Source organism: Macaca thibetana, chromosome 6 (genome assembly GCF_024542745.1).
Source record: "Macaca thibetana thibetana isolate TM-01 chromosome 6, ASM2454274v1, whole genome shotgun sequence".
Taxonomy (NCBI): domain Eukaryota; kingdom Metazoa; phylum Chordata; class Mammalia; order Primates; family Cercopithecidae; genus Macaca; species Macaca thibetana.
The window spans coordinates 67,903,248-67,930,729 of record NC_065583.1 but is presented as its reverse complement, the minus strand read 5'-3'; the positions used below and the strand labels follow the sequence as shown (position 1 = coordinate 67,930,729).

At 39.4% G+C, this 27,482-nt stretch overlaps 1 protein-coding gene and 1 long non-coding RNA gene across 2 annotated transcripts in view; one reads left to right on the top strand and one right to left on the bottom strand.

Annotated features, from left to right (window-relative positions):
* Positions 1 to 19,623, bottom strand: part of REEP5 (receptor accessory protein 5) — an 806,416-nt gene extending 786,793 nt beyond the window's left edge. The window contains exon 1 of the mRNA XM_050793118.1: positions 19,620 to 19,623. The gene's annotated coding sequence lies outside the window, so the exon portion shown is untranslated. The remainder of the gene's footprint in view (positions 1 to 19,619) is intronic.
* LOC126956268 (uncharacterized) overlaps positions 15,206 to 27,482 on the top strand; it is a 296,720-nt gene continuing 284,443 nt past the window's right edge. Inside the window, exon 1 of the long non-coding RNA XR_007726261.1 lies at positions 15,206 to 15,316. This is a non-coding gene — a long non-coding RNA (uncharacterized LOC126956268). The remainder of the gene's footprint in view (positions 15,317 to 27,482) is intronic.

Sequence of the window (27,482 nt, the reverse complement as noted above, 5' to 3'; positions counted from 1 at the left end):
CAACATCCTGGCTAACCAGTGGTCCTGAGTCTGTCCATGTGACAACTTCACTGCTAGCATAACCAGCATTCAAGAAAGCCAGCACACTAAACATATCTACAACCAAGGACTCTCACGGAGTCTTATTTAACTTCCCTGCCACCTCCACTAGAGCAGAAGCTGGTATCCACACCTGGGAGACCTGAAGACAGATCACATCACGGGACTCTTTGGAGACACTTCTCAGCACCAGCCCGGAACCTGGTAGCCCCAATGGGTCGCTAGATTCAGAAGAGCAATAACAATCACTGCAGTCCACCTTCCAGGAAGCCCCATCCCTAGGGGAAGGAGGAGTTCATCACATCAAGGGAATACTGTGTGGGACAAAAGAATCTGAACAGCAGCCTTTGAGTTCCATATTTTTCCACTGAAATAGTCTACCCGAATAAGAGGGAACCAGAAAAGTAATTCTGGTAGTATGACAAAATGAAGTACTATAACACTCCAAAAAGACCACACTAGTTCCCCAGCAATGGATCCAAATCAAGGAGAAACTCTGAATTGCCAAATAAAAAAATTCAGGATCTTGATTATTAAGCTACTCAAGGAGATACCAGAGAAAGGTGTCAACCAACTTAAAGAATTTTTTTTAAAAAAATTCAGGATATGGATGAAAAATGCTCCAGAGAAATAGATATCATAATGAAAAAACAATCACAACTTCTGGAAATGAAAGACACCAATAGAGAAATACAAGATGCCCTGAAAAGTTTCAACAACAGAATAAAACAAGTAGAAGAAAGAACTTCAGAGCTCAAAGACAAGGCCTTTGACTTAACCCAATCAGATAAAGACAAAGAGAAAAGAATAAAAAAATGAACAAAGCCTCCAAGAAATTTGAGATTATGTTAAATGACCAAACCTAAGAATAATTGGTGTTCCTGGAGAAGAAGAGAAATCTAGAAGTTTGGAAAACTTATTTGAGGGAATAAGTAAGGAAAACTTCCCCAGCCTAGAGAGCTGGACATCCAAATATAAGAAGCTCAAAGAATACCTGGGAAATTTATTGTAAAAAGATCATTACCCAGGCATATAGTCATCAGGTTATCTAAAGTCAAGACAAAAGACTCTTAAGAGCTGTGAGGCAAAAGCATCAAGTAACCTATAAAGGAAAACCTATCAGATTAACAGCAGATTTCTCAGCAGAAACCCTGTAATCCAGAAGGGTTTGGGGTCCTATCTTAACCTCAAACAAAATATTTGCCACCAAAAATTTTGTATCCAGGAGAACTAAGCTTCTTAAATGAAAGAGAGATAAATCCTTTTTCAGATAAACAAATGCTGAGAGAATTTGGCACTACCAAGCCAACACTACAAGAAATACTAAAAGGATTTCAAATCTAGAAACAAAACTTCAAAATACACCAAAATAGAACCTCCTTAAAGTATAAATCTCACAGGGCCTAAAAAACAATAACACAATGAAAAACCCAAGGTATTCAGGCAGCAACTAGCACAATGGATAAAGTAGTACCTTACATCTCCATACTAACATTGAATATAAATGGCCTAAATGCTCCACTTAAAAGATACAGAATGGCAGAATGAATAAAAATCCATCAACTAGTATCTCCTATCTTCAAGAGACTCACCTAACACATAAGGATTCACAAAAACTTAAGATAAAGGGGTAGGAAAAGACATTCCAAGCAAATGGAAACCAAAAGCAAGTAGGAATAGTTATTCTTATATCAGACAAAACAGACTTTAAAGCAACAACAATTAAAAAAGACCAAGAGGGACATGATGTATTGATAAAAGGACTAGTCCAACAGGAAAATACCACAATCCTAAATATTATGTATGTACCTAACATGGGCACTCCCAAATTTATAAAACAATTATTACTAGACATAAGAAATGAGATAGACAGCAACACAATAATAATGAGGGACTTCTCATGCCTGTAATCCCAGCATTTTGGGAGGCTGAGGTGAGCAGATAACCTGAGGGTGGGAGTTCGAGACCAGCCTGGCTAACATGGTGAAACCCCATTTCTACTAAAAATATAAAACATTAGCCAGATGTGGTATGTGCCTGTAATCCCAGCTACTCAGGAGGCTGAGGCAGAAGAATTGCTTGAACCCAGGAGGCAGAGGTTGCAGTGAGCTGAGACCACACCATTGTACTCCAGCTTGGGCAACAAGAGTGAAACGCAGTCTCAAAAATAAATAAATAAATAAATAAATAAATAAATAAATAAAATAATGAGGGACTTTAATACTCCACTAACAGCACTAGACAGGTCATCAAAACAAAGTCAACAAAGAAACAGTGGACTTAAACTATACCCTAGAAGAAATGGACTTAACAAATAATTACAGAACATTCTACTCAACAGCTGAAGAATATACATTCTTTTCATCAGCTCATGGAACTCTTCAAGATAGACCATATGATATGCCACAAAACAAGTCTCAATAAACTTAAGAAAATTGAAATTATGTCAAGTACCCTTCCAGACCATAGTGGAATAAAACTGTGGGTTTTATTTCCTGCAAAAGGAACCCTCACAACTATACAAATACATGGAAATTAAATAATCTGCTCCCGAATGATCTTTGGGTCAACAGTGAAATCAGGATGGAAATTTAAAAATTCTTTGAACTGAAAGATAATAGTGACACAACTCATCAAAACTTCTGGGATACAGCAAAGGCAGTGCTAAGAGGAAAGTTCATAGCCTTAAATGCCTGCATCAAAAAGTCTGAAAGAGCACAAATAGACAATCTAAGGTCACACCTCAAGGAACTAGAGAAACAAGAACAAACCAAACTGAAACCCAGCAGAAGAAAATAAATAACAAAGATCAGAGCAGAACTCAATTAAATTGAAACAAACAAAAAATAATGCAAAAGATAAATGAAACAAAATGCTGATTCTTTGAAAAGATAAACAAAATTGATGGACCATTAGCCAGATTAACCAAGAAAAGAAGAGAGAAGATCCAAATAAGCTCAATTAGAAACAAAACGGGAGATATTACAACTGCTACCACAGAAATACAAAAGATCATTCAAGGCTACTGTGAACACCTTTATGCACACAAACTAGAAAATCTAGAGGAGATGGATCTTAGATTAAATCAGGGAGAAATAGAAACTCTGAACAGACGAACAATAAGTAACGAGGTTGAAACAGTAATTAAAAATTGCCAACAAAAAAAAGTTCAGGACCAGATGAATTCACAACTTAATTCTGCCAGATATCCAAAGAAGAATTGGTACCATTATTTCTGAAACTATTGCAAAAGATAGAGAAAGAGGGAATCCTACTGAAATCATTCTATGAAGCCAGTATCACCCTAATACCAAAACCAGTAAAGAACATAACAAAAAAAAGAGAAAACTACAGATCAATATCCCTGATGAACGTAGATGCAAAAATCCTCAACAAAATACTAGCTAGCTGAATCCAACAGTATACCAAAAAGATAATCCACCATGATCAAGTGGGTTTCATACCAGGGATGCAAGGATAGTCTAACATACACAAGTCAATAAATGTGATACTTCATATAAACAGAATTAAAAACAAAAATCATATGATTATCTCAATAGTTGCAGAAAAAGCATTTGACAAAATTCAGCATCCCTTTATGAATAAAACCCTCACCAAATTGGCATAAAAGGGACATACCTCAAGGTAATAAAAACCATCTATGGAAAACCCACAGCCAACATTATACTGAATGGGCAAAAGTTGAAAGCATTCACCCTGAGAACTGGAACAAGACAAGGATGCCCACTTTCACCACTTCTATTCAACATAGTACTGCAAGTCCTAGGCAGAGCAATCAGACAAGAGATAGAAATAAAGGGTATCCAAACTGGTAAAGAGGAAGTCAAACTGTTGCTCTTTGCTGATGATATGATTGTATACCTACAAGACCCTAAAGACTTATCCAAAAAGCTCCTAGATTTGATAAATGAATTCAGTAAAGTTTCAGGATACAAAATCAATGTTCACAAATCAGTAGCACTGCTATGCACCAACAGCGACAAGGCTGAGATTCAAATCAAGAACTCAACCTCTTTTACAATAGCTGCAAAAAAAAATAATAATAATAATTAGAAATATACCTAACTGAGAAGGTGAAAGATCTTTACAAGGAAAATTATGAACCAGTGCTGAAAGAAATCATAGACAACACACACAAATGGAAACACATCACATGCTCATGGATAGGTAGAATCAATATTGTGAAAAGGACTATACTGCCAAAAGTAATGTACAAATTCATTGCAATTCCTATCAAAATACCATCATCATTCTTCACAGAACTAGAAAAAACAATCCTAAAATTCATATGGAACCAGAAAAAAGCCTGCATGGCCAAACAAGACTAAGCAAAAAGAACAAGTCTGAAGGCATCACATTAACTAACTTCAAACTATACTACAAGGCTATAGTTACCAAAACAGCATGGTACTGGTATAAATATAGGGACATAGACCAATGGAACAGAATGGAGAACCCAGAAATAAAGCCATACACTTAAAGCCAATTGATCTTTGACAAAGCAAACAATAACATAAACTGGGGAAAGGACACCCTAGTCGACAAATGGTGCTGGGATAATTGGCAAGCCACATGTAAAAGAATAAAGCTGGATGCTCATCTCTCACATTATATAAAAATCAACTCAAGATGGATAAAAATCTAAAATCTGAAACCATAAAAAGTGTAGAAGATGACTTTAGAAAAACCCTTCTAGACATTGGCTTAGGCAAAGAGTTTATGACCAAGAACCCAAAGCAAATGCAACAAAAACAAAGATAAATAGATGGGACCTAATTAAACTAAAAAGCTTCTACAATGGAAAAGAAATAATCAACAGAGTAAACAGACAGCCCACTGAGTGGGAGAAAATCTTCACAAACTGTGCATCCAACAAAGGACTAATATCCAGATTCTACAAGGAACTCAAATTAATCAGCAAGGAAAAATAAATAATCCCATCAAAAAGGGGCAAAGGACACAAATAGACAATTCTCAAAGGAAGATATACAAAAGGCCAAGAAACGTATGAAAAAATGCTCAATATCACTAATTTTTATGGAAATATCCATCAAAACCAGGGGATAGCACCCTCTCTGGCAAGAATGGCCATAATTTAATCATCTAAAATAACAAATGTTGGTGTGGATGTAGTGAAAAGGGAACACATTTACACTGCTGGTGGGAATGTAAACTAGTACAACTACTATAGAAAATGGTGTAGAGATTCCTTAAAGAACTAAAAGTAGAACTGTCATTTGATCCAGCAATCCCACTACTGGGTATCTACCCAGAAGAAAATAAGTCATTCTGTGAAAACGACACTTCCATGTGCATATTTATAGCAGCACAATTTGCAATTGCAAAAATATGGAACCAGCCTAAATGTCCATCAACTAAAACATGGATAAAGAAAATGTAGTGTGTACACACACACACACACACACACATGCACACACCATGGAATACTACTCAGCCATAAAAAGGAATGAAGTAATGTCATTCATGCCAACCTGGATGGAACTGGAGACTATTATTCTAAGTTGAAGTAACTCAGGAATGGAAAACCAAACATCTTATGTTCTCATTTATAAGCGATAGGTAAGCTATGAGAATGCTAAGCTATAAGCATAATATAATGGACTTTGGGGACTTGAGGGGAAAGGGTGGGAGGTGAGTGAGGGATAAAAGACCACACATTGGGTACAGTGTACACTGCTTGTGTGATGGGTGCACAAAAATCTCAGAAATCACTGCTAAAGAACTTTTCCATGCAACCAAACACCACTTGTTTTCCCAAAACTATTTAAATACAAATTAAAATTAAAATTAGAGAAAAAACACAATGATATAACATGAACCAATCCGAAGTGTGATTAGAGAAAACCCACAAAAGAGAAGGGTGGGAATTATCTAAGTCGACCACATTCTTTCTCTTAGAGGGCTCTTTTACTTTTGAGATGCCATGATTTCTGTGTACAAGGGCCCTCTGCCAGGAATGTCTTCCCTTGACCCCCACTTATAAGCAGAGTAAATGCTTAGTTCTCATAACTCAGATCTAACAGCTCTTTTTGAAGGCTTCCCAGTTCAGCCACACTATTACCTTATTATTCTCTCTTTTGGAAGAACTTGTCAGTTACTTTCATTGTTGATGATATGGGTATGGTTTTTAAAGATCCTCTAATTGAAAAATTATAACTTTATTTTTTAAAAATGAAATTTAATGCTTGGGCCCCATTCAGTTAATTCTGATTTGCCCCACTTTTTTTTTTTTTCCCCCAGGGAGGTTTCGTATAAATTCTGAGGAATAGGCCAGGTGCAGTGGCTCACACTTGTAATCCCAACTCTTTGGGAAGCCAAATCAGGTGGATTGCTCAAGACCAGGAGTTCAAGACTAGTCTGGGAAATATAGCGAGACCCTATCTTTACACTAAAAATAAGAAACTAGCTGGGTATGGTGGTGTGTGCCTGTAGTTCCAGCTACTTGGGAGGCTGAAGTAGGAGGATTGCTTGAGCTCGGGAGGTCGAGGCTGCAGTGAGCTGTGATTGTACCATTGCACTCCAGCCTGCGTGAAAGAGCAAGACCTGCCTCAAAAAACAAATAAACTAATTAAATAAATTCTGAAGAATCTCCCAGCACCCATGAAAAACGAACATCTTATCTTTGGTTGTCATTGGTCCCTGTTGACATCTGCTTCTGTCAGTCATACCAGCTCATTCCTGCCAGACCCAGTTATTGGCTTTTATCCTTGCCAGCATCCATGAAACATGGACTTTCCCAAATGGATTCAAATGCAAGTCCTAGAAGAATATTCTCTGTTCTTGATTTGACAGACATTGAGGCTTTTTCAGGTCCTTGGGCTTTTTCTGCTATACTGAGCCTCTGTAGGTACAGTCAGGTCAAATAAAGTTTTTGATGCTTTTCCAAGTGACATTGGGGTCATGAGCACTCAGTGAGGGTGTCTAAAGCTTCTCTTTCTTGGTCACCATATGTGCTCTGCCACTGTGGGGTGTGGGTGAACTCTGGGACTTCACATAGGAAACAAAGTTCATATTTCCTCTGTGCCCACATCCCACACTTGTAGTGGCTTCCTTGTGCTGAGAGAGGCCAAGGACAAAGTTGCCAGGGGCACTCCCCAGTCTCCGGTTCTCTTGTCTCTTTCTGACTCCTCATGCAGCTCAGAAAACCTCCTGTGTGGGTGAAGAATGCTTGCTGCAAGTGGTCTGCTATTTTTTATATCTGACTTTAGAAGTACCAAAACCAGTAATTTGAATCCTTTGTTCTCTAGGCTGCCTCTGACACTTCTCCTTCTGTCCCTTCACCCTTGAAACAATGGTGCCAATTTATGATTCTCTGTCAGGTATAGTGTGACTGCATGCGTGTGTGCGTGTGTGTGTGTTGAAGTAAAACAAAACATTTCTCCCTAAAATATTGAGGATTGTTAAGTTAAAAACACTGAAAACCCAGGGGAACACTCTGCCTCAGCCTCTATTTGCCTGATGGTGGAGGTAAATCCTTCCTTACTGGAGACAGCACCTGCCTTTCAGCCCAGAGAAGGCACCAGCAAGCACCAGAGAACCCCAGGAATAGATTTTACTGTCTTCCCATGTTTTCCCACCTTTTAAAAGACTGTAACTGCTCTCCCCTTTTTCTTATCACTATGTAGGATTGTTAAAATGCTATGTAAGCAAAGCCCCTAAACCACTGCCTTGAGAGAAATACTTTTGAACAAAGGCCTCTCCCGCTGATGGGTACAGCAGGAGTTAATAAACTTCTGCTTGTTTTTCTTTTGTTCATTTGACTTTTGTTTTCAGGAGAATGTCTCAAGTAAGAACCAAAAAAGGGAAAGAAGAGAAATTATGCTTTCTCCCTTACAGGGGTAAGTGGCTTATTTTCCTTTTTTTTTTTTTTTTTTTTTTTTTTTTTTTTAATATTTTATTTTTGGAGATCTGGTGTGTTCTTTCTGCTCTTTCTCCTATTTTCTTCTTCTTGTTGCCTGCTGCCTATAATTCACATATGACAAGTGGAGCAGCCTCAAGGTATTCTTCACGATGAAAGTCAGATTGTGAGGAAGGCAGGGCAGAACTGAGCCTGGGGCCCTGATAACTTCATGCAGCAAAAGTCATTGCCCTGGACTGCTTGACCCCAAACAACCCTATCCCTGGGCTTTTTTTTTTTTTTGGTCACAGAATACATCCTTTGTGTTTAAGCTACTATTATTTTTTCTTTGTATGTAGCCAAACCTAACCTAATTAACACTGCTATCTTCATCATTTCAAACCTGAATCTACAAGTGTTGCATAGAAACCAAGGTAAACAGAGTATTATTCTTGTTCTCAAAGAGCTCAGGAGCCAATATGAGGGGTGAAAACCTGCACAAGTTACTTTGGCACAAGATAAAGTAGGAGAAGTACAAAAGAGATGGGTGAATACTGTCAGAATTCAGAGAAGAAAGATGTACATAAAGTTTAGTGTGGAGCAAATGTGGTGAGTGGCTCAGCAGAAGGTAGATTTAGAAGAAAATGGGTCAATTTTTTAAAATGGATGAAGACAGGAAGGGAAGGGCCTTCTAGGCAAAATACATAGCATGAGGAAAGGGGGCTGCATAGTTTCCGTGCCAGGAATTCTGCGTTGCCTGGGTTGGCAAAATTCTAGGTGGAGAAGAGGAGAGTGAGGAGAGATGAGGCAGGAGAGTTAGGTTAAGGCTACCTCTTATAGGGCACTGAGTGCTCATGCACCAGGGTCAGTGTATTGAAAAATAGTAACAAGCATTTCTCTTTGTTTTTTCCATGTAGCTGACCTTCTCCATAGTCAAGGCACACAGCTTCCTAGAAAACAGAGACATTAGGATTCTTAAAGTTAGAATGCAAAGAAAAAGCAAGTGCCATTATTTAGCTTGTGACATTCAAAATGGATTCAGTAGCAAGACAATAAGCCTTGGAAGCCAAATTTTATCTTAAAAGGAGAACTTTCTGAATTCCATTAATAGGCAAAGAATAGAGCCCTGAGGCCTCAGATTATAGGATTCTACCACCGTTTTTAAAAGATTCCCCTCTTCCTTTTGTTGTGTAAGCCTGGAGGCTTGATGCCCAAGTAGGAATGAAACTGTCTTTGCAAGATTATAACAATGAGAAAAATATGACAGTGAAAGAGACATGATCCAACCAACCCCCATCTTGCCTTTAACCTCCAAATTGTCTTTGGTCATTCTTGGGCTTGGGCCAAGCTAACTTTGGGAAAAAATTAGTTTATAGTTTAAATGATAATAGTCCTTCCCCAAAACTAAACTGCCTTTGTAAAACTAATGAAAGACTACCAAGTTAGGAAGATGAGAGGAGTCTGAATTCTGCTAAGATCTAGGCATGAATGATTATCAACCATTATTCTGGTGATCACAAGATTTGCAATTTCTGCAATTACTTTTGCAGACGACATCACTATTGTAGAACCTAAGAGTGTCCTAAGAGTGTCCTAAGAGTGGCCTTTTGAGATGTCCTTTCAGGCTTTTGCATTTCTGATGACCAGATGGCCCCACCCAGACCTGTGATTTCTGGCTCAACTGCTCCTGTGGTCCCACCCAGAAGCTGACTTAGCACATGAGGACAATTTTCCACACACCTACGATTGCATCCACAACCAATCAGCAGTACCCATTCCCCTATCCCCCTGTTTACCAAACTATCCTTGAAAAACCCTAACCTCTAAATTTTTGGGGAGATTGATTTGAGTAATAACTCCATCTCCATCTCCCATGTGGTGTGGTTGGCCTCATGTCAATTAAAACATTTTTTTACTGCAATTCCATAGTCTCAATGAATTGGTATTGTCTGTGCAGTGGGCAGGATAACCCATTAGGCAGTTACAGGATTACAGGAATCAAGAATAAGACAGTACAGATCTTTTTAATCTGTGTACAACCAGTGAGCTAGATGCTTCTCTTGATCCTTGGTCTTCAGGAAAACCCAACATGACCCAAGGTGGCCATACCTTTTGGCTGGTAGCTATGGCCCCTGGCTGGAAGCCTCTGGACATGAACAATTTTGTCTGGGGCTTGAGCACAATGGAATCAAGCACTCTTCCTGGGCATGGCCTAGGAGGTGCTATACACCCAGTATTGTCTTCAGGAGCCAGCTGGTAGGTGGGGTGTGTTTTTACCCATTGTAGACACATGGACTCTGATGCTGCTGGAGATGGGGGAAGGGCTCATCTTCCAGGTGCACAGGAGCATGGGGGGCAGCTTGAGAACCTATGGTCAGTGTTCAGAGGTGAGTGGCCTCATGGGGACTCCTGATTGACCTAGTTGGGGCTGTTTCTCCATGTTTCAGACACTTTTGTCCATGTGCGGCAGATGTTCCCTTTTATGGTAGCCAAACCAGTGGCAGAGTTGTTACAGTCTCACCAATGCACCACAACGTAGCATTCTCTTGTGAGGGTATCACTTGGAATTCTTTGTCTCATGACCAAGAGAATTAAGGACTGTGGACACAAAGGTTGAGGTTGGAGCGAAAGTTTAATAAGCCAAAGAAGAAAGCTCTTTGCTGTGGAGAAGGGACCCAGAAGAAGGTTGCTATTTTTACAGTTGAATGCAAAGGCTTTTATAGGAAACTGATAAGGGCTGGGTCTCTCATTTGCATAAGGCATGAATTTCTGGTAGCTTCACCCTGTCTTCCTAACGCAAACGTGGGCCCTTAGCTTGAGTTAGTCCATATTGCTTTGTTCCCCTTACTGCTCATGTGTCAGGGGACAGAATTTTGCATTGTGGACATGTCCAGGCAAGTCATCTGTGTAGCCTTTCTTATTTGTATGGCTATGGGCATGTCTTAGGGAAGCCCCTCTGTGCAAGTTCCCTTTTCCGTGCCTGCAGGCTGTTTTTTTGTTTGTTTGTTTGTTTGAAATTATTCAACTGAGGACCCACCCTAACTGTTTGCCTGACCCGGTTTTTTCCTTTCTTCTTTCCCAGAGTGACTGCTCTAACAACACATGTGGTTCTGCAAATTAACTTCACCACTAGTTTGAATACTTGTAGAAAAAAGTGTGGTTGCACTCGAAGTGCCTTTGTATTATCACCAAAAATTTCAATGTTTCATTTGTCAATAGCCAAAAAAAAAAAGGAAGAACTGGTAGGCCTTTTAAATGTAATTTTAACTATTGTCAATTTTTGAATTTACAGTGTTCAAAATTCAAATATTTATGGTAGTTATTTCCAAAATTTTAAATGGCTGTAAAATATCTGGTGTAAAAAATGGTTTTAAACCTATCACCCACTTGTGGGAATAAAGTTTCTCATTAATGTAGACCGTCTAGAGTTTGAAGAGCTTGTCATTAAAAACTTGAACAGGAATTGTTTATGCCTATTTTTATGGATAAAAGCTGATGTAAAATTTACGTACATAGAATCAAGTTCAAGTTTCTCTTAAAAAATGGAAAATACCTTATTTATGGCCAGGCACAGTGGCTCATGCCTGTAATCCCAGCACTTTGGGAGGCCAAGGTGGGCGGATCACAAGGTCAGGAGATTGAGATCATCCTGGCTAACACGGTAAAACCCTGTCTCTACTAAAAATACAAAAAGAAATTAGCTGGGCATGGTGGCAGGTGCCTGTAGTCCCAGCTACTCAGGAGGCTGAGGCAGGAGAATGGCGTTAACCTGGGAGGCAGAGCTTGCAGTGAGTCGAGATCGCGCCACTGCACTCCAGCCTGGGCGACAGAGCGAAACTCTGTCTCAAAAAAACAAAAATAAAAACAAAAAACAATAACAAAAACCTTATTTATATGTTTTATAAATATTCAAAATTTAAGTACTTTCCTAGTACTTGGGTTTTTATTTATTGTATGTTAAAAAAATAATGTAATAATTTTTTTCAGCAAGCCATGGATAGGTGTGCCCAAATCCCCTCCAGTTTATCCCAGTGTGCAGTACAAATATTATCAAATTTTGTGTTTGTTATGAAAATGGATGAGAAGTATTGACAAAGAATACTCTACTCCCTTTACAGAGCTTAAGAAGGGAGACTAAGTAAAGCAAGCGTCAAGGATTAATTAGAACTATCCAGACAAGTATATCAGAGCCTGAGATGACCAGGACTAGTAGTAAAACTTCTCAGTTACACTAGAGGACACTGCAAGATTTAAGAAGCAGCCTTTCATGTAGCCACTACTAACAGGAAAAGTACAAATGATGGCTCAGCAGCATTGATGGGAGGAGCTGGACAGACAGGCCTGTAGCAGTCCCTCTGGTTCCCTGTGAGCGAGGGATGCAGGAAGTCCCATTTGTGCCAGTGAGGGGGCATGGAATTGTTAACTGTGATGGGGTCTGATTAAGGCCTGGAGGGAGCACATAGGGATTAACATGGGTGGGGCCCTCTGGCCTGGGAACAAATGACTGGGGCCTGAAGTGGATGTTCTCACATCATCCCCAACACAGTCAGACATGGCTGGTTGCACCTCAGGGACAGTCAGTCCAGCCATTCTGCAGCAACGATCAGTGGACAGAGGAAGCCATGATGGTCTGAGGGCCCCTTCCTGCTGCTGCTGGGAGGGCACAGTAAATCCCTGTAACATATATAGTGGCTGTCATGGTGGAGTTGGAAGTGAGAGGGCAAAATCAGAAAGACCGAACATTTGGCAAAGAGTCTCAGTCATCCAAAAAAGATCATGCAAACTAGGCATGATATGAGGTTAACTTTGAATACACTATTTAAACTTCATCATCCAAACTGACTGTTTAAAAGAGATGAGATTAAAATATTGCTAATTGCAACTCTAAATTACCCATGCTACTTAGCTAGGTGAGAGTTTGATGAGGAAAATCAGGTCAGTCTTACAGACAGAAGAAATTAAGCTTTCTGGTCACATCAGAATGCAGTGTGAAACAATGAGTATCTGTCCTTCGCCAGGTGAGAGGTTTAGGCTTCATTTCATAGGCAATGGGGTGCCTTTAAACCTTTGTTGGTGTCATCAGCTTCCTGTGCTTTACAGACCAGGAATATACCTTCCTTTCCCTCTTTGCTCATCTGAACGTCCCAACTCTTCCAAAAAGGACACACACTGCTCCTGGAACAAGAACCCCACCTCCACTTCCCAAACTCCTGTTAATGGAAATTCTAAGGTTTCCTGTTAGGGAATAGTTGGGAGATTTCTGTATTTCCCTAAAATAATCTGGCCTAATGAATATGCTCATTAGAGTTTTTATTTCAGTTCACACTATCTTCTTTTCCTAAATCCTAAAATATATGAAAATACATTAGGTAACAGAATGATGATGAGTCCCCTTACATAAAGTGACTATAACTAGAGATTGTTTTTAAAAAGCTGGCATTGAGACATCACCAAAAGCATCCTCCTAGGTCTGCAGAAGGGATTTTGGAAATGGCATGTGATACATTAATTCTAACTTACTGCTTCCCACATACCATGGAATAATCATTTTTTTAAAGCTGAAAATATTGGATGATTATTTCTAATGTGAAATGTTTTTAAGTCATAAAATGTGCATTGGGAAATGCCTATCATATGTGTTTCTTGGGCTGGTAATCTCTGGGGTGAAGATAAACAAAGATGACAGCAGAGAAAGAATGTTTGTGAGGCTGCCTGGTCCCCTCATTGACTACATTGATGTGTCTTGGCCTCTCCCACTGTTGACATTACACTTTGCTTAGGATCCGACTTCTTAACTTTTCTGCCTTACTCTGTTCTCTTTCTCTCTGGGATGCATCTTAATGCAGGTCCTTTCTCTTGAAACACTCATATTTTATCACATAGTCTATGGGAGTCACACAGTAAAAATGCTTTGTGATTAAATTTTTTTTTCTGTTTTCTTTTACAAAAGGTACAAGCCCAGTTAAGAAGTTTAAACCTGAATTATATATAGAAAAATGTGAATATTACTCATTAAAATGATAACTTCTGTACCTTTTTATTTTTGGTTTTAAATTATACCACTAATCCAAATACTATAAGGAATAACTGGTTTATAAAGGTTGATTAAGTTAGGAGTGACAGATACTTACCTTTTAAATAAAAAAGTCAGATCCTTAATGTATCACAGGGTCCTAATTTATAAGGTCATCCTCTTTCAGCAGTCTGCCCATCTCAGTTGTCTCCCGGGTTTTCTTTATTTTGAGGACACAACAATGCTATTATTTTAGGTGTGGCAGCACGGTGGAAAAATAGGGAAGCATTTCATAATTGATGATGCAATGCTTTCCTTTATCTTGACATTCTTATCTTTGAATAGGAAAGGGGTAATGTGTTCACTATGTAAATTAATTGTAAGCCTTTGTTTTTGCTCTGTAAAAAGGGAAAACATTAAGGTTTTAGATAGTAATTGTTCTTTGACTCTGAACATGAGTCTTTGGAGAAATTCTCTTTGGTAAACGCAATTCACTCACATGCAGTGAAAACAGCCATCAAAAGCTTTCATAAAGAAGCTAATGGTATGGAGTAATAACTACTTTGAAGGGTGTTGGGGGAATTATTCAGAGAGGTTCTGCAAAGTGGTTTGGAGACGAAAAGTGCAATATAAATGCTAAGTAGCCCCATATTTTTTCTGGGAAGAGGTGCAGTAAATGTAATCACGGCTCTGCTCAAGCTGAGAAGCCACCTCTACGCCCATATTTAATGTTGATGAAATCACTGACACAACTTCCAACAGAGGATCTCTTTCTTCCCACTCACTGTCATGTAAATAATTTCCACAAAAGTCAGAGCAATTACTGCTTATGAAAGGTTTACACAATTTTCAGAATTGTGAAGAAAAAAAAAAAAAAAAACAGGCATATGGTATTTATATAGTAGGTACTCAGTAAATATTTGTTTATTTTGTTTTATTTTACCATTGCTTTTTAGGTGCCCTTTACTCGTGTGCTTTTGAAATTCCCTAAGATGATATCAGCACTAGATGGCGCTATGTTACCATGAAGACTGCCAGGGTGGTGGTGGTGGTGGTGGTGGTGGGGTGAATCTCTAATTTTGTAATTAGCCAACAATGCAGATAAGCAGAGGTTTAATTTAAGTCATTTCCCCCCTCATTATACTTTATAAGAAATCATGACCTTTTTATTTTGGAGGGGGGACAGGGACCTACTGTATTATTTTATCTCAGCATAAGCAAATTCAATTTGCTTTAATTCTCACTTTGAAGGAGAGAATGCCAGGCTGCCTCCTGCTCTGTTTCACAGTGTGTGGCGTTGGTAATGAGCTATGACAGCATTCCTCCTGCCGCTAACTGTGTCACATGAGCCGTCGGAAGGTGACTTGAGATGTGAAGAAATGAAGGTGCGTAATTGATTCTCACAGTGAGAACATGCTTTCTAGTCTGTCTTTCTCTGAAAAGCTCATGACAATTTTTATTAGAATAAAAGGGATGGTTTTCTCATAGTCCTTGGAAATTCCCATAATAGGCTAAAATGTTCCTTTTCCCTCTAAAAACAGTTTGTAGTGATTCAAATGGTCAATGATTTTGAAAATAATTGAACAGCTAAGCCTTAAAGTAATGTATACAAGCAAATTTTAGCAGAAGAGATCACTGGCTTCTACATTATCTTTGTGGGACAGAGGATATTCCTCCCAGCCTCTCATCTTTTATAGGTGTGAGGTGACATGGTGTTTTAGTGTGTTAATGTATGTTTCTATCTGTCTGGTGTTGAAAACCTTCAAAGGCGATTAACTCCTTTACAGAAGCTGAGAGGGAAGGAAATGAGTCCTTCACCAGGATATAGGTCTCTGAATGGTGGCATTACTATAATGACATACATGCTTATGTATCTCTGTATCTCTACATACTTTAAGTCATATTTTATTAAGACAGTCTGTGGCTACTCGAAAAGGAAATTGGGAAGGAGAAATTTTAGAAAGGCAGCCGGAGAAGCTACTCAAGAGAATAGAAATAGCTTGATCCAAGAGAAGGAAAGAGGATAAGGTATAAACTAACCCTGCAGTTTCCAAACTACGTGCTGGGACACCCCAGGATGCAGCAGCCAACTCACAGGGAGGCCCCAGGATATTTTGAGTTTTTGAAGGAAATGGAGCAGCGTCTACCGGAAACCAAGCAAATGACGTTTAGAGTTTTCGTACTAAATTGCACTACATTCATAGATGACATCATATTTTTGCAAAGCTAGGTTTTTGGAGGCTGATGGGATAAAATGCAAGTAGTATGCAAAAATGAACAGGAATGGTTAACAAAGATGGCAGTGTCTAGTCTCATTCTAATGATGGAGTGGCTGTGCAGGGCCTAAGGGGCACACATGCCGCAATTGTAAGTAATTGTGGTTATTTAAGACTGAAATGAAACTTTTTTTTTTCAATTTGTATGTATAATTTTTTCAAATAGCTAAATTATTAGGACATACATAGTTAAGATTTTTGGATTTAACTACCTAATGAAAGGAATGGCTATGTATTTTTTTTTTTTTTTTGGCTGTTAAAAAATTACTAAAGACACTAAGGGTGCCAGGAACTTAGAAAGTTTGAACTTCTGGGCTAACACTGTTTCTTGATGTCCCTTGAGGAGTAGACACACTCCTGCCCCAGTGACTTGGCTCTCGCTGTCCTTCATCTGGAATGCGCTTCCCTCAGATAACTGGTTGACTCAATTCATTACTTGCAGTAAGCCTCTGCTCAAATCTCACCTACTCATGGGGGCCTCCACTTACCACCCTCGTTCATCCTGCCCTGCCCACCCTCCCCAGAGCTCACTGCCTCTTCCTTTCTCTATTTCCCCTTTAGTCCATCACCCGTCTCACTTTTAATACCCTACATCATTTAGTTATTTATTACTTTTGTTGTTTATTGTTTGTTCCTCTCACTAAGCTGTAAGTGTCACATGGACAGGGTTCTTTGCTGTTTTTTAAAAATAGACTAGTAAATTTAAAGAGTGTTTAGAACAGTGCCTGACACATAGAGCTCTTAGTAAATATTTGTGGAATGAATGAAAAGTTGTCAGTGGCATCTCAAGCCTGGTAAATAATGTTTTGTTTCTATTTATTATACAAAAATGTATATAAAAAATTATACAGAAGAAAATACCTTAGGAGTTCTGAGGTGTTTTGTGATTCATATATTGGAAGAATAGTTAACTGAGTCATTTTTGTGGTTGTTGTTATTGCTTAAATAAATCCTATGTTTTTGCTTTATAGAATGAGAGAATGAGTACATCAAAGATTGTATTCTTCCTTTTCTTAGTTTCCCATTCTTTAACATAAGCCAATATGTATCTAGAGTTATATAGTCATGTGCCACATAATCACATTGTGGTCAATGACAGACCTTATGTATGATGTTGGTCCCTAAAGATTATATTGGAGTTGAAAAATTCCTCACCTACTGATGCCTTGATGATCCTGACCTCTGTAGGCCTAGGCTAATGTGTGTGTTTGTGTTTTAGTATCTAACAAAAAAAGCTTAAAAAGTGAAAAAAAATTTTTTTAATAGAAAAATCTTATAAAGATAAAAAGAAAAAATATTTTTGTATAGCTGTATATGTGTTTGGGTTTTAAGATGTGTTATTACAAAAGAATCATATAGTTTAGACAAATTAAAATGCTTTTAAAGTAAAAAAGTACTAGTAAGCTAAGGTTGATTTATCATTGAAGAAATATATATATATATATATATTTTTTTGAGATAGAGTTTCACTTTGTTGCCCAGGCTGGAGAGCAGTGGCACGATCTTGGCTCACTGCAACCTTGGCGTCCTGGTTTCAAGCAATTCTCATGCCTCAGTCTCCTGAGTATCTGGGACCACAGGCGCAGCTACCACACCCGGCTGATTTTTTTGTATTTTTGTAGAGATGGTGTTTCACCATGTTGCCCAGTCTGGTCTCAAACTCCTGAGTTTAGGCAATCTGCCCGCCTCAGGCTCCCAAAGTGCTAGGATTACAGGTGTGATTACAGGATTATAGGATTACCACACTGGCCATGAAAAATGTTTTAAAAATAAATTTAGTGGGCCGGGCACAGTGGCTCATGCCTGTTATCCCAGCACTTTGGGAGGCTGAGGCGGGTGGATCACAAGGTCAGGAGATCAAGACCATCCTGGCTAACATAGTGAAACCCCGTCTCTACTAAAAAAAATAAAAAAAAATAAAAAATAATAAATAATTAAACAAATAAATAAATTTAGTGTAGCCTTAGTATTTATAGAGTTTGTGGTAGTATACAGTAATGTCCTAGACCTTCACATTCACTCACCACTCACCCAATCACTTACCCAGAACAACTATCAGTCTTGCACGTTCCATTCATGGTAAGAGCCCTACAAAGGTGTGCCTTTTTTTTTTTTTTTTTACCTTTTATATCATATATTTATCTACATTCTCTATGTTAACATATACAAATACTTACCATTGTTATACAATCACCTACAGTATTCAGTACCGTAACATGCTGCACAGGTTTGTATCCTAGGAGCAATAGGCTCTACCACATAGCCTAGGTGTGTAGTGAGCTCTACCATCAAGGTGTGTGTAAGTGCACCGCTCTATGATGTTCACAGAGTGACAATATCTCAGAATGTATCCTAGTCATTAAAAGATGCATAACTCTACTTACTAAAGTCCTTTAATTGTCATCCAGTAGGGACCAACGTTCTGTAAAAGAATTAGAAAATATCACAAGGCATTAATTTAAAACTTCAGTCTTCTCTGAAGTGAAGAACAGCTCACACAGGTAAGTACTATGCATCTAGTAGTGATGGTTGTAATTACTACAAATAAATGAGAGGGGGAGCTCACCAAAGTTTGATCCAAAGTAAAAAGGATTCCATGTTGACTTAGTGTATTGGTTCTCTATGCTGAAATTACCATAATTTAGTGGCTGAAAACAACACACATTTCTCACTTCATAATTATCGTGGGTGAGGAGATGGCACAGTATGGGTTAGCTGGCTAGGCCCTGTGGCTGCCAGCAAGGGATTGGGCAGGTTGCATTTGCAGCTGGAGGCCCAGCTGTGAAGGATCTTTGTCCACACTCATTCAGGTTGTCAGTAGAATTCATTTCCTTGAGGTGGAATGACTGAGGATCCCCAGTCTTACCGGCTGTCAGCTGGAGGCTGCCCTTGGGTTCTAGAGACCACCTGCAGTTCCCTGCCATGTGGCCCTCTCCAGAGCCCATTCCCAGGAAGGTGGTTTTCTTCTTGAAGACCAGAAAGAGAATCTTTCTCCTGCCTGCTGAGATGAAGTCTCATACAGTGTAGCATAATTGTGAGGGTGACATTCCATCACAGGTCTTACCCACACTCAAAGGGAGTGGATTTCACAAAGGCATTAACACCAAGAAGTGGGAATTATTGGGAGTCACCCTTGGGTCTGTTTGTTACACTCAGGCAGCAGAAAATGGAGCACCCTTTATGTTCTATAAGAATCCTAGTCCCCTATTTGCCCCTTAAGCTATATTTTAGGTAGCCCTCTTTTCTCAGCATGTATTCTGCTTCAAGACCTGGGATGTTTACTGAAAGGCCGATCACTTGTGCTTCTAGCATCACCTCAGACAATGCAGTTCTTCAGGCTGAGGTGGTCTCTCCGCAGCTCCCTGAGATGTCCTCATCCCCTCCGCACTGGGGGCACTGCTGCAATCTCCAGCCCCCTGCTCTGATAGAACTGGGTCTACTTTAGGTTCTTTGCTGCTAAAGCTCTGGGTTTGTTAAAAAATAAAGGCTTGAGAATTATCTATTATGGTTCTTCTCCCTGAGTATTAGGCTAAATTGTTTTATTTTTTAGAGTTTCATTGTTATATTTGTGATCTCATGAGTTATTACCTTTGAATCAATAGTAACATGTTATGTCTAGCAAAGCATTTTAGATGTATTAAGATTATGAGATATTAATACAATACATACATTTTCTTATAAATGTAAAATATTACCTATAAGAAATCCTATGCCTTAAATCTTCTTGTCTAGTTTGAGTTGCTAGTCTATTCATTGCTAATGTAGGGAGTAGGATGATGTTCTGTTAGTATCAAAGATAAATTACAGTAATAGAAGTAGTGAGCAGCAAGGTGGAGTTATGTAGCTAGACAGGATCGCTGATGAATAAACACTAAATCATCTACTTCCCCTTGCCTTCTCTGTTCTCAGATTTTTCTCATGGGTAACATCCATGAAACATGTTCACGTCTATTCAGTCCTTGGGAAAGTGGGAGAGAGTTTTGTACTCAATGATTTAAGGAAACTTTGGACAAAAATGTGACTCCATTTATTATGTAGGGTGATGTTCACTACATATTAAATAACTATATTTTGCTAGGAACAGTGGCTCATGCCTGTAATACCAGCATACTGGGAGGCTAAGGAGTGATTGAGGCCAAGAATTTGAGACCAGGGTGGACAACATAGTGAGACCTTATCTCTGAAAAAAAAAAAAAAAAAACCCAAAAAACAAAAAACTATATTTTACTTGACCATGAACTTTCACTGAAATATAGTGTGTATGGTATTAAGTATTGGTACTCAATATTTTTTAAAAGCAAGGTTGGAGGCAACCAGTTTGGTATTAGAGAGAGAGGGTTCACAATAGTTTTCTTGCAACATCTCTACAAAATACTTCCACTGTCTTGATAAATCTACTAATTATAAAATTGAATTACAAAAATTAAAGAAAAATATAACACTGATTTAAGGAAATTAATTTATTATTTTATTAACAGTGACCATATCATTTCTATAATATGAAACATTAAATGTTATTAATAAAGACATTAATCTATCAAAAGATACATGGGAGCTATTTAGAGCAAACAAGTCGGGAAAAAAAGTCATATTATACAGTAAAATTCATTGGGGAAGAATACTAGACTGTTTTTCTCAAGACCTGTGAGAATCATAAATCCATGGAAACTGAGGAGTCTCATTTTTCTTTGGCAAAGAAAAACCGTGTGAAGCTTTACCAGGGGTATGAATTTGCATTTATAAAAAGCTGTAAAAATTCCAGTAAAGCCCTGTTTTTAATTATTTCACCATTCCATGGGTTTCATTGTACTGTGGGTCAACTCTGTACCCACAGAGAGCATACGATTAGGTAGTTACCCAAAAACATACTCAGGATTCAACTATTCTAATAAGTAGATAAGCTTTTAAAAAGTTTTGTTAAGCACTGCCAAATAGTGCCATATAGAAATATGCATGGTTTTTCCCCATGGCCTCATAATTCAAGGCATCATGGTATCTATCCTATCTTTGGTTGTTGAAATACAAAACTGGACATATGTGCACGTTGCTTTTATAGGAATGTTTATTTTAATCTTTTAAGGTTCTATAGGTTTGATGTGGACTTTAGAGGTAAAGGTTTTTGGAGGCAGAGATTTCCTGTGTCCAGGCGAGGGGAGGTTCAGAAAGGAGGTCAGCAGATTGTCCCTGAGGGGCAGGAAGATGGCTCTTCCAGGTGTCTGGAACCACATTGGGAAGGAACACCATCTAGAATACTTGTATGACCCAGGGCAGTGTTTCTCAAATTAAGCCTCCTTCAGCATCATTGGGAAACCTTGTTTGAGATTGCTGTTCCCATTCCCAGTTCCTGATTCAGTAGATCTGGCTGTGGGTCTGAAATTTTGCATTTCTAACAAGTTCCCAGATGATGCCGATACAGCTGTTCGAAGACCACATTTGAAAAACATTAACCTAGTGGGCCAGTCATCACTTGGCTTGATTAGGAGCTGGTTATTTGCAGAGAACAGGAGGCAAGGAAAGCTGGAGGGAGCACCTAACATGAGGGTGAAGACCTCAAGTCTTGATGCAAAATGCTTTTAAGGAAGCCTATGGATGACACTGACTTTGGAGACGATCACTCTTCCCTACTCCATGTACACTGGCAAGAAAACAAAAACAAGTACAGTGATTGCTCTCTAGGGGAAGTCTTTATGACTAGGATCACAGGCTTTGAAGTCAGCTGAGACTTGAATCTGAGTTACTGCTCTACCTGGCATAGCCAGAGTGAGCCATTTCACCTCTTAAGTCACAATTGCTTCTTAGTGGGCTAATGCCTCAGAGTGGGTTCTCAAAAATGAGTGTCATTACCCTTTTCCATTTAGGGAAGCCCCTAGTGAGTATGACTGTAACCCCTTCTCCCTCTGCCCAACCTCCAGCAGCCAGGGCAGGGGGACTCATAACTCTGGCTTGGCCACATAGATTATCTTCCTGGAGTGAGCAGGTGGAATCAGTGAGGGAGATGAAGGTGGGAGGATGGTTAGGATTTGGTGGTGGTCATAGCCTATCAGTGTTCATCTGCAGTGGGAGCAGCAGCCAGTGGCGGTGGCATTGTGTCTACTGCCAAGATTGCTCAGTGCCTTCACATCCTCAGGGACTCTGCCCACATGTGAACTTTATGAGATCTCTTCCCCGAGTATTCTTATTTTAAAGAGCAATACCCACCTCCCTCGATGTATAACTCCCTCTCCCCATCCCTGCTTTAATTTTTCTATTAGCATGATCTACTATGCTGGGTTTTTTTCTGATTTGATTTTGTGTAATTCTCTCATTAGAAGCTGAGCCTCGGGAAGAAAGAAATTTTGTCTTTTCTTCACTGTCATTTGCCAATGCCTAGAACAATACCTGAAACATAGTACTAGATCAGAACTTATTGAATGAATGAATACTGTGAGCTTGTTATAGTCTAGTAAATTCACTATTTATCTAAAAGAACTAAAATCTATTTTTTGGTTGTCATTATTGACCCTGGAGATACCCATCATTATGAAGTGTTTTTAGTAGTTTTAGTTACCTTTAAAGTGTTTCCATTAACATATAGGAGCTACTTTAAAAATTTCGTGTAGGTAAGTTATCAGCTAAGAATGTTCCTTATTAACTAAGATTTTGATGACATACAAACATGAAACAGCTGTATGTCTTTTCTCCAATGTTTTTCTTTTATGCCACCAACCATGTACTGTCAAATATTTCCCATCTCAACAATATTTTAGATGAATCACATTGCATTGTGGACATTTTTGGGTATGGAATTCCAGTCCCACTCAGTGTAATAAGTTTGAAAGGTCAGCCTCATGTCCAATGGAGAAAGAACTCTTCTCACCAAGCCTGGCCTAGGACCCACAGCACCTGCATTGGTGAGGGAACTGCATTGGTGGAAGCCTGTCTTGCTACTTTTCTTTTTTGGCATCTTCTTTTTTTCCCTCTAGTGTGCTAGGGTATGGGGGGAATAATGGGTGAAGGAACAAATGCCTCCCACATAAGAAAAGTCCTGTGTTTCTTCCTTGGCTGGCCACATGAACTGTATGGCAGGCATCTAATGACAGTTCTCTCATTGTCCGGTGGGCAGCCCTCTGGCCACCCAGCTTAAACTTGGGTAATTTCCATGGTGTCCACTTGGCCCAGGGAGATGCACCTAAGGGTGGGAGGGCAGACTACTATGTTGCTTCCCTTTCTTCAGGCAGCCACAACCCCACAATTAATTCACTTTTACTGTGCTCAGAGTGGGCACAGGAGCAGGTTAACAAACTCGCCCACACACAGAGTCCACCTGGAGAAAGGATGTCAGTCTTCTTGCAGTTACTGCTAATTTCTTTGAGCATGTGACACTTGGCTTTGGGATAGGAAAATAGCCCCATCGCTGCAGGGAAGAAGAAAAGCCATAGACTTTCACCTTGCCAGTGTTTCTTAATGGGAGAGCTAATGGAAATTTGAGTGACATCAGGTTTTGCTGTGCAGTGCTCTACCTTAAATTGCAGGATATTTAACATCCCTGGATCCCGCCCATTAGATGCCAATTGCATCACCAACGCCTCCCCATGTTTCCAACCTCCACTCAGCCTGAGAACCATTGGTAGGCCAACAACTCAATAACACACTGGAATTCTAGAACTTCTAAATCTATTGCTTATGCAGACTGGTGGGAGTAGTGGGTGATAGCTGCGTAACTGATAAGTTCCACAGAGATATGTCTGGCAGTTCTCTTTAGCATGTGAAGGATCTTAGCACCTATTATCCTCAGCTTTGGGTTTTAGTTGAAATCCTGAGACAAGGCAAAAAGAGTCCTTCAACATCCTATTACAGGCTGAAAGCAACATGTCTCCACATTACAGTGTAAGATTTGTAATGTTTGTAGATTTCTTTATGTAGCTGGTTTCTTCCTGGTATGTAGGTTCCACTTAGCCTCAGTCGGAAAAGCTGCCCCATTCCTATCTTCTTCATTCAAGTTCTTGTGAGGGACCCCCAGTCTTCAGAGCAGCATAGCTTTTATTCAGCTTCTATAAATACAAATCCTATCCAAATAATCACAGCTATTTTTATGATGTCTGTAGTTCTACAGCTTCGTAAAAGGAAAATTAATATTTTGTATTTGATTGAACCATGAAATGACCATTTTTTGTAGGTTAAAATTATTGAATATTGGCAATTTTGTGTAATTCAATCTAAGTATGTTAGTGGACTTCACGCCTAATTTAAATGTAAGCAAAAAGCTTTAGCATAAAGCATTATCAGTGATTGAAAATGACAAGATGTTTATGAGAGACTCAGATTTCCTCCCTATTCACCATGAATCAGTCTGAACTGAAGAACATGGGGGAAAGAAAGGGAGCTAATCTCTCAAGTTTGCATCATGTTCTGCCATTTACAGAATGCCTTCACATGCATAATTTCATTTGCCTTTTTGTTGAGACAGAGTCTCACTCTGTTGCTGTCTGGAGTGCAATGGTGCGGTCTTGGCTCACTGCAACCTTCTCCTCCTGGGTTCAAGCAATTCTCCTGCCTGAGCCTCCCGAGTAGCTGGGACTACAGGTGCATGCCACAACACCCAGTTAATTTTTGTATTTTTAGTAGAGACAGGGTTTCACCATGTTGGCCAGGTTGGTCTCGAACTCCTGACCTCATGATCTTCCCACTTTGGCCTTCCAAAGTGCTGGGATTACAAGCGTGAGCCACCATGCCCAGCCTGCCTTTTTTTTTTTTTTTTTTTTGAGATGGAGTCTCACTAAGTTGCCCAGGCTGGAGTGTAGTGGCATAATCTTAGCTCACTGCAGCCTCCGCCTCCTGGGTTCAAGCAATTCTCCTGCCTCAGCCTCCTCAGTAGCTGGGATTACAGGCACAGGCCACCATGCCCAGCTAAATTTTTGTATTTTTAGTAGAGATGGGGTTTTGCCATGTGGGCCAGGCTGGTCTCAAAACTCCTGACCTCAGTTGTTCCGCCTGCCTTGGCCTCCCAAAGTGCTGGGATTACAGGCGTGAGCCACCACACCTGGCCTCATTTGCTCTTTATGCCACCCTAAAACCCATCTCACAGAAGAATATTGTGTTCCTTTAGGGGCACAATTGAAAATGAACATTTTCTACACATGTATAAATATCTAGTCTCTTAATGAAATTTTCAGTTTTAGAAAAGCCATTTTGCTAATATTCAGGACATTTCCTCAAATTTAGTCTCTAGTTAGGCTAAATATTTAAAATGCCCAAATAATTAAGAAATACCTTGCCATGATAGTAGCATTATATAAATTACATTTAGTCATATTGTGGGTTTTGGTTAATGATTTCTACATGCCCTACAATGTGTGCTTAGATGAAATGTGTTTCCTGACTACCCGCAGCCCGCAGACCCAGTGGAGATTTAACGTCAGTTACCTTATGAAAGCAGGCTTGAAATGGTGAGGGAAGAGGATATTGATTTTGGAGAAGGGTGTATGGTTCGGGGATATCATCATACATTTCTTGGGCTTTATGACTTTTGGAAAAGGTTATTACAATGGAGTCAAGCTTTTAGCATTGTTTTGCACAAAAAAAGAGAAAGTCTTTTGTGGGTGAGAATAAAAAGGAGAAGCAGTTAATGAAAAAACAAAATTCTCAGATCTTCTATTTGTCAGTATTTACAAACAAGAAGGTCTATCTACTTACCTAGTGCATGCCAAACCATGGAATTCCATTCAGTGATTTTTCAAGAAAGGAGGTTCTTTCCTAGAGTGAATTTAACCTTTGTGTCTATCCATGTGGATTTGGAGGATATGCCCCGGTGAATAGTAGGACTTTTAATTTGCATGCTACTCAATATGTTCACTGTAATTGTTTTAGCTGTGTTTTTTTTCTCCCAGAGGAAAAAAGTCACGAGAATCTTAATGCTGTGTCCTTTACTGTCCTCTTCCTGGAAGATGTCATACTGTCATGTTGATCAGTTTGCTCTGAATTCCTTCTGTTTGCTCTCAGTGGTCATTTTTGCTGACTCTCCTTATTGGCTTCCCCAGAGGAGCAGTCCCAAATCTGTTCAACTCTCCCTCATCCTCACTCTGTACTAGTCTCTCAGCAGATGACTCCTAAAAGTCCTGGAAAATGTCAGGGGAGTAGAGGTCAAGGGACGTTGGGCTAATTCCAGCCAGACTTTTATGTTTATAACAACTTACAAGAAACAAAAGCATTACATTCAGTCATATACCCCTTGGGGTACATCTGTCTTTTGGATGTGACATGAGATAATTAATGTGTAAATAATAATTAGAGTGCTTGGCACAGAGCAAGCAGTTAATAACTGCTGGTTTCTATCTGTCTTTCTTTAATAACCTTTTGACCAGTAAAGACGGTTCAGAAAATATTATGTAATTCATTTTCAGCAATTATGATCTAATGAGTTATGACGACCTGATGTCCTTGCTTCATTTGGTGGTTCAGGTAGTATAGCCAAAATAGGAGTGTGAGATGGCTCTAAACCAAAGACAATACCTAAAATGACTTCTGCTGTCAAGCCACTTGGATGGAAGCATCTTTTTCAGCTGTGCCCCAACTTGGATTAATTTTTATAAGATAGACCACCTGATCTCAATTTTAGTGGCAGGGATCCATCTCGCTGAAGCTCCCTAGCAACTAGCTAATGTTTGCAGCTTCTTCAAGCTATTGTCTCAGTTTTGCTGCTGCTGTGGTTGCCAGTTGCTTATCTGGACTGACTGGTGACCAACACAGTCCCCAGCTCTCTTCTGAATTCCACTAAATAATCATGATAGCTGGCTGGGCGCAGTGGCTCAGGCCTGTAATCCCAGTACTTTGGGAGGCCCAAGTGGGTGGATCATGAGGTCAGGAGTTCGAGACCAGCCTGGCCAGCATAGTGAAACCCTGTCTCTACTAAAAATACAAAAAATTAGCCAGGCATGGTGGCAGGCACCTGTAATCCCAGCTACACAGGAGGCTGAGGCAAGAGAATCACTTGAATCTGGGAGGCGGAGGTTGCAGTGAGTCGAGATTGTGCCACTGCACTCCAGCCTGGGTGACAGAACAAGACTCCATCTCAGAAAAAAAAAAAATCATGATAGCCTCCCAACTTGGTGTAATGTTAATGTGTGTCCTATTGTGCATGCTGGGACCATTTTCAGTGAGAGATTTACAGTGGCACCGACTCAGCAAAGACTGACTTTTGTGATAAAATGAATTAATATTTATTTAGTGCTTTGCAGGTTAAAATTACTTCTTATATATTATCTCATTTTATCCTTATGTTAACCCAGTGAAGTAGATA